Source organism: Onychostoma macrolepis, chromosome 13, assembly GCF_012432095.1.
Source record: "Onychostoma macrolepis isolate SWU-2019 chromosome 13, ASM1243209v1, whole genome shotgun sequence".
NCBI lineage: Eukaryota > Metazoa > Chordata > Actinopteri > Cypriniformes > Cyprinidae > Onychostoma > Onychostoma macrolepis.
In genome coordinates, this window is record NC_081167.1 from 31,218,886 (window position 1) to 31,232,444 (window position 13,559).

Here is a 13,559-nt window from a genome sequence, read left to right on the forward strand (position 1 = left end):
AGTAAAGGTCTGAATGCTCAAATGTTGGCAGAGAGTTATTTGGTGTGCCGTTTCTGATGTCCAGGAGTTCGTTTCTGGTAAAGCTGATCGGGAAAAAGTTGCTTAAGACAGGACAAACAAACAAAAAGAACAAGTACCAAGCAGCGACAAACCATGGCTGCCATCTGCGGCGTCATCTTGTCAAATTTGACATTCTTGTTGGAAATCACGAACGCCGTGTCCTCCGGGCTAAAGAGGAGGGAGACCTTCCAGCGTGTTATCAGCGTTCAGTTCAAAAGCCAGCATCTCTGATGGTATGGGGGTGCATAAGTGCATACAGTATGGGCAGCTTGCATGTTTTGGAATGCACTATGAATGCTGAAAGGTATATAAATGTTTTAGAGCAACATATTCTCCTATATATATATATATATATATATATATATACTTATACATGCACTGGTTCGTAACAGGTGTGCATGTTTTTCAGCTGATATGTGGTGCATTAAAAAAAGTGTGGCATGTAAGTCAAAACCAGCCAGGGCAAGTGGCCAGTGGAAGCGATAGCTCAGGGAGACGGCGGGGAGTCCCAAGCCCCACCCTACATCCACCCACCCGTTTTACACCGCCACCACACCAGATACAGACCTGGATGTCACAGCCTACTGGGGACCAGAGGCCAAACTAAAAAGATGAAGAAGAAGAGGAGAAAGAAAGAAGAGAGAAATAGGGGAAGAGAGAGAGAAAAAAAAACATATATATATATATACAATATAAAACCTATTAAAAAATATACCATATACATGCATGTTGATTAACCTTTTCTTAAACCCTTTCTCAGTGTTTTCTCATCTATGTTGTCCTCCACCCCTTACCAAAACTCAAAGGTTAATATTCAAATTAAGTTCAAATAGTAGTGTAGGTGGAGATGTGTTGTTGTGATTGGTCTCAGACAAAGAAGGTCAACAGATTTATGACTGCTGGAGGGTAATGAGAGATGACCAGAAGGGGTGTAATTCTACTGTATTATGAGATGAACAGGATAGATTTTCCATTGAGATATAATCAATTAGTAGATTTTTCCAGGATGCAATATGTATGGATTTTCTTGATTTCCAGTTCATGAGGATATTTTTCTTGGCGATAGCTAGCGCTACCAGGAGTAACTGACTGTTTATATTGTCTAAATTGATTATGGATATATTGCCTAGTAAACAAACTGATGGAGATTTTGGGATGTGACATCCCATAGTGACCGATAGTGATTCAATAACCTTTTCCCAAAAATGTTTAATTGGGGTACAATACCAAAGGGCGTGAACATATGTATCTGTTTCATTTTGGGAGCAATGTGAACATGTTTCTGAAGTGAATCCCATTTTAAACAATTTCTGTCCGGTTAAGTGAAATCTGTGAAGTACAAACCCGATTCCAAAAAAGTTGGGACACTGTACAAATTGTGAATAAAAACAGAATGCAATGATGTGGAAGTTTCAAATTTCAATATTTTATTCACAATAGGCAAGGCAAGTTTATTTATATAGCACATTTCATACACAATGGTAATTCAAAGTGCTTTACATAAAAGGAAGTGAAATAGTCATTATTAAAAATAATAAAAATCACAACAATAAAAACAAAGTGATTTAAAAATTGATTTTAAAAGAATTTAAAACATTTAAGAATAGAAAGTGATTATACATAGTGCAATCAGTTCGGACGTAGCACAGTGCTCATTCAACAAATGCACAGCTAAACAGATGAGTTTTGAGTCTGGATTTAAAAGTGGCTAATGTTTTAGCACATCTGATCTCTTCTGGAAGCTGGTTCCAACTGCGGGCAGCATAATAGCTAAAAGCAGACTCCCCTTGTTTTGTGTGAACCCTTGGTATTTCTAACTGACTCGATCCTAATGATCTGAGTGGTCTGTTAGGTTTATATTCAGTGAGCATATCTCCAATGTATTTAGGTCCTAGGCCATTTAGAGATTTATAAACGAGTAGAAGTACTTTAAAATCAATCCTAAATGTAACTGGAAGCCAGTGTAAGGACCTGAGGACTGGTGTAATATGCTCAAATTTTCTGGTTCTAGTCAGAATCCTGGCAGCAGCATTCTGGATGAGCTGCAGCTGTCTAATGGTCTTCTAATGGTCAATAGAATATAGATAACATATAAAATGTTGAAAGTGAGACATTTTGAAATGTCATGCCAAATATTGGCTCATTTTGGATTTCATGAGAGCTACACATTTCAAAAAAGTTGGGACAGGTAGCAATAAGAGGCCGGAAAAGTTAAATGTACATATAAGGAACAGCTGGAGGACCAATTTGCAACTTATTAGGTCAATTGGCAACATGATTGGGTATAAAAAGAGCCTCTCAGAATGGCAGTGTCTCTCAGAAGTCAAGATGGGAAGAGGATCACCAATTCCCCCAATGCTGCGGCGAAAAATAGTGGAGCAATATCAGAAAGGAGTTTCTCAGAGAAAAATTGCAAAGAGTTTGAAGTCATCATCATCTACAGTGCATAATATCATCCAAAGATACAGAGAATCTGGAACAATCTCTGTGTGTAAGGGTCAAGGCCGGAAAACCATACTGGATGCCCGTGATCTTCGGGCCCTTAGGCGGCACTGCATCACATACAGGAATGCTACTGTAATGGAAATCACAACATGGACAACCCAAGTTGTTATCAGAGCTCAGCTCAGAAGCCTGCATCTCTGATGGTATGAGGTTGCATGAGTGCGTGTGGCATGGGCAGCTTATACATCTGGAAAGGCACCATCAATGCTGAAAGGTATATCCAAGTTCTAGAACAACATATGCTCCCATCCAGACGTCGTCTCTTTCAGGGAAGACCTTGCATTTTCCAACATGACAATGCCAGACCAGATACTGCATCAATTACAACATCATGGCTGCGTAGAAGGATCCGGGTACTGAAATGGCCAGCCTGCTGTCCAGATCTTTCACCCATAGAAAACATTTGGCGCATCATAAAGAGGAAGATGCGACAAACAAGACCTAAGACAGTTGAGCAACTAGAAGCCTGTATTAGACAAGAATGGGACCACATTCCTATTCCTAACTTGTCTTCTCAACTTGTCTTCTCAGTCCCCAGACGTTTGCAGACTGTTATAAAAAGAAGAGGGGATGCCTTGTTCCAACTTTTTTGAAATTTAAAATCAACTTATTATTCCCTTAAAATGATACATTTTCTCAGTTTAAACATTTGATATGTCATCTATGTTGTATTCTGAATAAAATATTGCAATTTTAAACTTCCACATCATTGCATTCTGTTTTTATTAACAATTTGTACAGTGTCCCAACTTTTTGGGAATCGGGTTTGTACATTTTAGAATAAGTCAGATTCAAAGGAGAATCAGAAGGCTGGATCCTGACAGAGGAGGAGTTGGGGATGGAGGAGGGTAATTAGCTATTGAGCACTGCGAAAACTGCTGATGAACTGAGGGACCTTATATATGGATGCTTAGATGGGTGTCGTATCCCTGTAGGTAGATGGGGATCAGCTGAGAGTCAGCTGATGAAAGCTTGACTAACGTGACCTGCCAAAACTAACGCTACGCTTGATGTTTTACTTCATATAACGATATATTTCATATATGGAAATATATGTAAATATTTTTTAAATATATGCTGTATGTGTGTGTCTTTATATATGCATAATAAATATACACAGTACACACACAAATATGATGCAAGCAAAAACTTTTATTTTGGATGTGATTAATCGTTTGACAGCACTAATTTTTATATTTACATTTCAAATAACAAAATTATTATTATTTTTTTTTTATTGCTTCCAAGAGAATACATTGTCACGGACTTGTGGTTATAGAATAACTGAAATAAAGGACTAGGAGAACGAAATCACATAAACACACTTTCCATTTAATAAACATCAAGCAGAGACAAAGACAAGGGGAAAACTGAGGACTTATAACAGGACGAGAACAAAAGAGCAAACAAGATAATCCAAATCAGGTGGGGACAATGAACGATAATTAACTAACAAGAACCGGAACTAAACCAAATAAGGAAAAACAGGAACTCAGAAGGGCAGACATGTGACATATCGCCCCCCCTCCCGGAAGGCGCGTCTCACGCCGTAGAGTTCTACCGGGGAGGGGGGGCAGTGTAGGACCAGGACAAGGGAGGACTCCAGGGCGGGTCCAGGGACTCCGGCGGCCATGGCAGGTCAGGTGACTCAGGAGGCCATGTCGGAGCAGGGAGCTTGGGCGGCCATGGCGGGTCAGGGAGCTTGGGCGGTCAAGGTGGAGCAGGATTCTCGGGGGTTATAGCCCCCCCCCCCAAAATTTCTTTGGTGAAATTTAATACTTGAATCCTCTGGAAGGGTTCTTGGGGACGCTCAGGCGGCACGGAGCTGGACGGAACCAGCGGAGATTCTTGAGGGCGCTCTGGAAGCGCGGACACTTGGGAGCGCTCTGGAAGCGCAGAGCTGGACGGAACCAGCGGAGATTCTTGAGGGCGCTCTGGAAGCGCGGACACTTGGGGGCACTCTGGAAGCTCGGACTCTTGGGGGCGCTCTGGAAGCGCGGAGCTGGACGGGACCAGCGGAGACGACGGAGAGCTGGACAGGACCAGCGGAGACACAGGAGGGCTGGACGGGACCAGCGGAGATGCAGGAGGGCTGGACGGGACCAGTGGAGACGCAGGAGGGCACTTGCGGGGAGCAGGCACTGGCAGGTACTTGTGAGGAGCAGGCACTGACGGGCACTTGCGAGGAGCAGGCACTGGCGGGCACTTGCGAGGAGCAGGCACTGGCGGGCACTTGCGAGGAGCAGGCACTGGCGGGCACTTGCGAGGAGCAGGCACTGGCGGGCACTTGCGAGGAGCAGGCACTGGCGGGCACTTGCGAGGAGCAGGCACTGGCGGGCACTTGCGAGGAGCAGGCACTGGCGGGCACTTGCGAGGAGCAGGCACTGGCGGGCACTTGCGAGAAGCAGGCACTGGCGGGCACTTGAGATTCTTTGGCGGCGGGCTTGCCGTACTCTTTGGAGGTGGGCTTACGAGTGCCGCGAACGGCGGCTGGTTTGCGGTGGCTGCGACCGGCGGCGGGAACTTCTTCGTGGCGAGGGGGAGCCGCGGCAGGTGGGTTAGTTCCGGCTCGGGCCCGGACACTTCCCAGACACCGGAAAGTAGCTTCTCTCCAACACAATCCCGTGGTGCCTGGGAGGTCCATGGGATGGTGGAGATTGGCTCCGAGCCGGAACAGTTCAGTAAGGGTGGCGCCATCCCATGCCATTGCCGCGGCGAGTTTACAGAACTCCCCGGCGTAATCATAGAAAGGGAGCTTCAGAAGGGTTAGGGCGGCGAAACGGTCCACAAACTCAATACTTTGTTTGTTCTCTGCTTCTGTTACGGACTTGTGGTTATAGAATAACTGAAATAAAGGACTAGGAGAACGAAACCACATAAACACACTTTCCATTTAATAAACATCAAGCAGAGACAAAGACAAGGGGAAAACTGAGGACTTATAACAGGACGAGAACAAACGAGCAAACAAGGTAATCAAAATCAGGTGGGGACAATGAACGATAATTAACTAACAAGAACCGGAACTAAACCAAATAATGGAAAACAGGAACTCAGAAGGGCAGACACGTGACATACATAAATTATACATGAAAATTATATGTCGCCTTAGAGGTAACATATATGGCACTATCATTCTTGATATAGAGCAATAAATGTCCTATATTACATGAAGCGTTTGCTAAATGAATGAATGTAAATATAGTTATGTTTCCTCCACAGGTTCGACACAACCTCATGGATGTCTCTGAAATGCTGAATGATGGAAACCCTAAGTTGCTTGTGATGTACAAGATCCAAAAGCTTAAACAGTAAGGAAGATATTTCTCACATTAACAGTGATTTTATCACTTGTGTTCAAATACAGCTGCATTTTGTTGCTGTACCTTTATTTGAACCACTACTGTTAGCACATCTTAACTTCTCCAGTGAAAACAACACATATTGTGTTATGTTGTGTAGCCTACGCTGTAAATAAACAGTATTTCCTTGTTCCATCAAGCTCTGTGTGTGAGTAGTGGAAATAAGCCGAATTTCAAAAATGGTGATTGTTTCCAAACAGGTTTCCTAAAAACTTGCCCTGTCTGCCACTGTTTGGTTAAAAAAAGGTGTCCTGTTCATGCCTGGTCGCTCAAACAAACAGATCAGTGTTTTGAAAGTGTTACAGAAGGTGCTTTCACACATACGAGCTTTTCTGGAAAATTGCCTTGTCTTCTTTTTTCTGTTGTGCTCTATTGTGATACTATCGTGTACCATCTTGTTTTTTCTTCAAAGCAATAAGACGTTCTATGTGATCGTTCCTTCACTCGGTTACTCAGAAGTAAAAAAAAAAGCTTGTCAGATTGGACCGATTGTGAAACTAAAGTGCTTCTCCTCATCCGTGTGGATGAAGAAAACAGTTTGAAGATCATTCCAGATGTTGGTGTTGATCTGTGAATAGGATCTTAATGGTAAAAAGACGGATAACTGTTGCTGAATGGTGCATTTTTCTGAAAAGTTAATTTTACAGTAATTTATAGTTTTTAATACAAAAGTGGCTAGAGTCACTGTATTTCATTCTTTTGAATCTAACTTAAAGTGACTCTGTACATAAGATAGGTTAGATACTATAAATTATTATTTTTAAGACTGAAAAATGACATACAGCAGCTTTAAGACTTTTTTTGCAGACATGTTTATTTTAAATTGTTTTATGTTCATCTTCAATGCACATGGGCTCACTGCAAAAAAAATATTTCTTCCTCAGTATTTTTGTCTTATTTTTCAGTACAAATATCTAAACATTGTTAAATCAAGATACATTTACTTGAGAAGCAAAATTACTTAAGTCTTGTTTTCTGAAATTTTTTTAAATTAAGTGACTTTAAGCTTAAAACAAGAAAAAATGTCTTCCAATGGGGTTGTGAAAAATACAAATTTTCCTTTTAAAGCTTAATATATTTAGTATTTGAGATTATCCAGTAAATGTATGATGATTCAAGTTAGCAATGTTTAGATATTTGTCCTTGAAAATAAGACAAAAATATTGAGGACGGATTTTTTGCTGTGCTTTAAATGTGCTGGTTCTCTCAATCTGTTATCAGATAATTTATTTAAAAGCATTAGATATGAATTCAGAGAAATACTACAGCTTTATTCCTCAGAGAAGGTTACAGATGCTTATCAAGTGTTTTCATGAGTCAGTTGAGCTTCTGTCCATCTGTCGCATATAATGTGGTCACAAGAGTCAAGAGTGCCATAAAATACACAATTTACACCAACTCAGTTATGTCCAGCAAGAGCTTCTGTGTCTTCTGAGGCGGTAGCAGTAAATCTCTCCGGCTATGAATCAAAATGAAAAGAGAGCAGAGCTTTTAGATTCGGTGTAGTTTCAGTGAAGGATGGAGGATTTTGCCCCATCATCTGTTCAGCAGCTGAAGCAGCATCTTCAGGGTCACAAATCCAGGATTCTTACAGATCTATACGCACTGCTTCACATCCGTCACCTGCTCCGAAGGCTTTCTTCATACAGCACTTCACCTGAGGCTCAGACCCCAGGTTTGCCTTCAAGGGCACTGCATGTATTTCACATTCATAGCTGTTGTGATTCCTCTTTCTGTCGCCTGTTTAGACGGTCTGTTTTCAGCCGCAGACAGCAGCAGTCGGGCCACAGATGTGTTTGTCACACTTTTCAAACTACGCTCCTGACAATAAACCTCAAAAAGCCGCTCTGATCCATGTCAGAGAATCTTGTATATAAAATAGAAATAGATTCTCTGTAAAACCAGGTTAGACTGTTTTCAGATTTCTACAGCTGTTCTATCCTCCAGAGGCTGCAAGTATATGCATAAATTAATATTATCAATGCACGTCAATACATGTCAAGCTTCTTCTCTTCAAAAATATTTTAAAAACATTTATTTTCTCTTTCTCTCTGAATATTACTCTACAGCTCTTGGTCTGTGAACTGAACTTTATGGATGTGTGGTATATTTGTGTAGTTAGTGACCTTGGGTTTTGGAAAGGTGCTATAAAAATAAAATGTATTATTAATGCAATATTGATGCCTACTGTAACTGTACAACTGTGGAATTGAAAAGCACAAAAACCCACTATTCAATAACATTAAGATTTTCCCTACATTTGTTTTTGTTTTTTATTTGAAATTCATACTGCGTTTACATGTATGCATCTGGCAGATGCTTTTATCCAAAGTGACTTACATTGCATTCAAGGTACTGTATTTTCTAGAAAAAAAAAAAAAAAAAGTTGGAAAATGTGGAAAATATAGAGCAAAAATTGCAACCAGGTAAAATTACAAACCAATATATGTTATAATCTTAATCTCTTCATCTGCCAAGCAGTGATTTAGTATATATCCTTGAGATGCTATTATAGTTTTTATTAATTTTGAGAATTTTTATTTATATTTTGAAATATATATTTTTTTACTTTTAAATGTTAAATTTTTACTTTAATTTTTGCTTAAATTTTAGCAATGTAGCTGTTTTTAATCGTTTAGTATTTTTTGTTTTTGTTTTGTTTTTTACAATATCTATACAGTTTTTTATTAATTTATTATTGTTAAGAAAAAAACTAAGACAGATGAATTGCATTGGTGTATGTCAAATTTCATTATTACTTTCAGAAATAATATTAAATACTGGTAAATAAAACATAAACACTGTTAACATATATTTTATTTCCTCTCACTCCACAACTAACCTTTTCAAAGTAATAATATTCAGAACAGAACAGGAATGAAAAATTATAAAATTATAGTAGCATTTATTATAAATAACATTTATTATTATAAATGCCAGTCTTATTTAAAGAGAAAGTGAAATTCGGCACAAATCCAAATGATTTGTGTACTTGACGTTAATTTGTTTTAATTTTAACATTTAAGTTGCTTCGCAGTATAAACAGAAGCATGATACAGGGTTTGTATTTTTTGTGGAAAATACAATTCAGAATTTAAATTCATTTCAACGCATTACCTAAAAATCAAACCCATTACTTTTTCTGTGCCATGCTCTACTGTTTGAGCTGCAGGACCCTGAAATCAGCGAGACTAAGTGTTTGTGTTTGCATGTTCTTCACAGTACGCTGATGTCGGTGAAGTCGAGAGATGATGCAGCTACACTGAAGCAGATTTTCCTGCTGCTGATGCAGTCTTCAGAACCCAAAGCGTCTGACCTCCAGGCCTCCAGTCCTCCACCGGACATCAACAGAGACCATCCTCCTCCTGCAGCTCCAGTGTTTGTCTGGATCAGGGCTCCTCCATCCCTCTGACCGACAGGTGCGTCCAACACTCATCAGTATCACAGCTACATTATACAGTGTTTATTTGACTTCAGGATCCCAAGAAGTTATGCTTCCTTTGTTCCTGTATTTCCTTTTAAAACAGGAAGAGTCATATTACTGTACTTTTATTATGTTTGGTTTATGGCACATTTGACAAAACTGCACTTGAAAGATTGAGCATGACAACAAAGCATGATTTGATACTAGCTATGGCTTGGAAGCATTTAAAATCTAAGTTTAAAATGTATCTATTTATTTTTGAAAATGCATTTAATTGCACAAATGATGTCATTAATATTTTTGGTCCTGCAAAAGAAAAAGGATGTTTTAAATGCAGATGATTTTTAACCAAGGCTATATTTATTTAATCAAAAATACAGTGAAATATTATTGCAATTTAAAATAGCTGTTTTCTGTGAATATGTGTTAAAATGTAATTTATTTCTGTGATCAAAGCTGAATTTTCAGCATCATTACTCCAGTCTTCAGTGTCACATGATCCTTCAGAAATCATTCTAATATGTATATTTATTTGCTGCTCAAGAAATATTTCTGATTATTATCAATGTTGAAAACAGTTCAGCGGATGAATATTTTTGTGGAAACTGTGATACATTTTTGATTTCAGGGTTTCTCGATGAGCTCCAACATACTGGATTTGATGATTTGTCAGAAAACGCCGGGAGTCCATTGATTTCAATGCGGTCTTAAGTCTTAAGAAAAGCGATGCTCTATCATGTAACCAAAAGTTGAGAAAGTTTTGCTGCATCACACTCTGATGTCCACCGAGCAATAAGAACTTCAGAGAGGCAACACAAATCCAATTCACTCCCCTGAATAACTTCAAATGGACCGGTTCTTCTCACTCCCTCAAAACACAGAACATTATTCCTATTCATCATCCTTTCTGTCAGAGTTTCTCTAGTATGCAAGCACCTAAGCTCATGATAAACTTATAACCTTTTGTAGCCATGAAGCCAGTTGGATATGCTTTAAAATATCTGTATAATCATTATAATCCTCATGATTTCAGGGTTGAGCTCCTGCTGGATCTGGCTTTCCTCTCTCTGCGTTTACAGCATCACCAAACAGCATCCGACTGTCTGAAGGAGCTGCGAGCCACAGTGAGACTCCATGTTTCCTCACAAAGCGCTTCTTTCCTTACTTACAGTGTTGTTTTTGTAACTCGAAGGTCTGTTGTTTTCCTGAAGGTCGGTCAGCGTGTGATGACGGAGTGTGTGCAGTGTGAGCTGGAGCTGAACAAACACAGAGAGGGAATGGAGAATTACTCCAGATCCAGCGTGGAGGTGCTGCTTCTGTTATATTCATCTACTGAGCAAACATTCATACCCACAAGACCTCAGTGTTTTATTGTTGTGGACTGTTTAGTTTCAGGCATTAGGAACGTACTGGGAAATAGTGGTTTGAACAGGATATTAATATTGATTCGTGAACCATATAAACAACCTGACAGTAATCAAAACTTTGGCAGAGATGTGCGCTAACGCTCTGATTTTTCTATCTGCTTCTGCTCAGTTTGACTCCATGTGCATCTGCTCCCAAACTACACTGATTCCTGTCCCACCTGTTGCCATTGAAATGCTGCAATTTAGTATTTTCTATAGCATTTATTTTGCATTTCATTTCTGTAGCACATTTAACTCATGTCAGCCAAAGCGCTTACATACAGTATATTAAATATATTAAAACATATAGTGCATAAATAGTAAATCCATATGCATATGTAAAAACCGTAAACCACATACATAAATATGTGCTAAAAAGTTACATATCATTACATATCATACGGTTTACTGCGGGAATCTGAGTTCAGTCATCTTAGGTCTACTTTTGAATAGCACAGTCATTAGAAAAATTTAAAGAAAAATTAAATGTGCTCCTCCTGATTTCATATTTATTTACTGTGTGGAGCATAAAAAGAGATGTTTAGCAGAATATACAACATCTTCATACAATGAAAGCAGACAGTGACCAGAGGCTCCAAACAAGACAAAAAATCACCTTAAAAATATCCTAAAATTAGTCACATGCACTATACTCTACATCTTCTGAAGTCATGCTTTTTTGTCATACATAGAAGTCACTATCACTGATTATCTTCTTCTCTCCAATAAACCTTCTGCTAAATGACTACTTTTGTGATGTTTGTGAGATGTAAAGTTTAAGTGTTAAGCTGTAGTGGAAAACAGGACAATAATAGGGATTTAAGTATTTTTATTTATTTATTTATTTTTTTTTTTATTTATTTATTTTTTTTTTTTGTGCAGTGGCAAAACATTCCTATATTTCTACACTGTAAAAAAAATCTGTAGTTTTTACAAAATAATTTTGGCAGCTGTGGTTGCCAGAATAATTTTGTAAAAAATACAGAAAAACTGTTAACACATTTACGGCCAAAAACTGTACATTTTACAGTATAAAACTGTAATTTACAAACAAGAACATTTGAATGTAAACCAGTAAATTCAACAACGCACACTGCTATTAAAATCACCATAATAATGCAGGTGGTAAAAGAGAAAGCCACACGAAGATTCAAAGCTCATCACAGGTAGCTTCACCACAAGCAGAAGTATATACTGATATATAGAAGGTGCACAGAGTCAATCATGCCACCACAAAACACCATCGTGGTAACACACGATACTTAAATAATGCAATAAACTTTCATTAAACAGCAGAAGATGTAACATAAAGCCCAAATGTACATAACTGATAACAAAAAACTATTAAAAAAAAACATGATTATTTAAGCAAAATACTTTCAAATGTGGAGTGTCACGCAGGGAATTCTGGGAATATCAGTTTACAGTTTTTGACTGTAAATTATACATTGATTTGTTCTTTTTTACTTCTAAAAACTGTACAATTAACAGCATTTTACTGTACAATTACATGAAATGTCTGGTTAGATCTTTTACAGTTGTTCCCTGTATGTAGTACGGGAACTTACTGAATTTAATTTCCGTAGCGTTTTTTCAAAATTTTACAGTTAAAATTACAATCATTTTTTACAGTGTATATTATTTTAGTATTATTTATTATGGAAGCCTTTTCCTTCACTGAATTAAAAAAAAAAAAAAAAGGTAATTGTGACTTTTTATCTCACAATTTTGACTTTTTTGTCAGAATTGTGTGATATAAACTTGCAATTCTTTTTTGCAACTGCAAGTTATAAAGCCAATGCTGATGATAAAAAAAGTCTGTTTTCTTACAATTGCAAGCTTATATCTCTCAATTCTGACTTCATAACTCACAATTACATGTTATGAAGTCAGAATTGCAAGATAAAAGGTCACAATTAACTTTTTATTTTTATTCAGTTGCAGAAGCAGAAGCAAGCTTCCGTAAATTATATATTATTTTAGTATTTATTCATATTTTTGAATTAGCTTTTGTTTTAATATCATCAGTTTTCATTTTAATTGTAGTTTTTCATAATAATTCATAATTTTAAATTAATTTTTGCTTTTTTTAAATGTTTCTAAGACCAAAAAATCACTTTAAGAGTCCTAAAATTAGTCTCATGCACTATATTATATGCTGTATGAAGTCATGTGTGAGGAACAGTCTGAAATGTAAGTCCCAGTTGTACAGCATTGACAATGTTATTGAACTGAATTGAATCAACACTGAACTGAATTGAGCTGAATAAAGAGAGCTGCTTTACAGCAGAATTTGTATTTGTCTCATATTTGACAACATTTGCATCATTGATTCAGTTATTGTCCTGTTTATCTCTGTGAAGATACTTTGAATCTGTATTGTATAAAACACTATAAAATGTGACTTGATTTAAAGTCATGTATTGTTTAAACTGTGTGTTTGTGCACAGTTTGCTGCTGGATGTGTTGTGTCGGGTTCATGCTGAACTGGCCGCTATAGACGAGGAGAATGAAAAGCTGGATTCTGCCATGACGCATCTTCAGAAAGCTCTTGAGCTGGATCCCGACTCCGAGCACCTGTCCTCCTCCTTACACCTCCTCCAGCTGCGCTCCTCTGTCCACAGCGCTCCCACTCGACCGGAGGAGCGCGCCGCTAAACTCATCCAGCAGATGCTTCACCGACCGTCACCACACACATTTAATGAGTGGCTCTCCTGCACACATAGACAGCTGACTGCTGAGGGCCGTTCTCTCACTGCTCTGCTCTGCAAAATCAGCCAGATGCAGTGAGAAACAAAACAT

At 38.3% G+C, this 13,559-nt stretch overlaps 1 long non-coding RNA gene across 1 annotated transcript; it reads left to right on the forward strand.

Annotated features, from left to right (window-relative positions):
- The first annotated feature begins 5,585 nt into the window (after positions 1-5,585).
- Positions 5,586-9,277, forward strand: LOC131551978 (uncharacterized). The gene is made up of 3 exons (XR_009273860.1): positions 5,586-5,679; positions 5,788-5,876; positions 9,150-9,277. It is a non-coding gene; the product is annotated as an uncharacterized LOC131551978 (long non-coding RNA).
- The last annotated feature ends 4,282 nt before the right edge of the window (positions 9,278-13,559 follow it).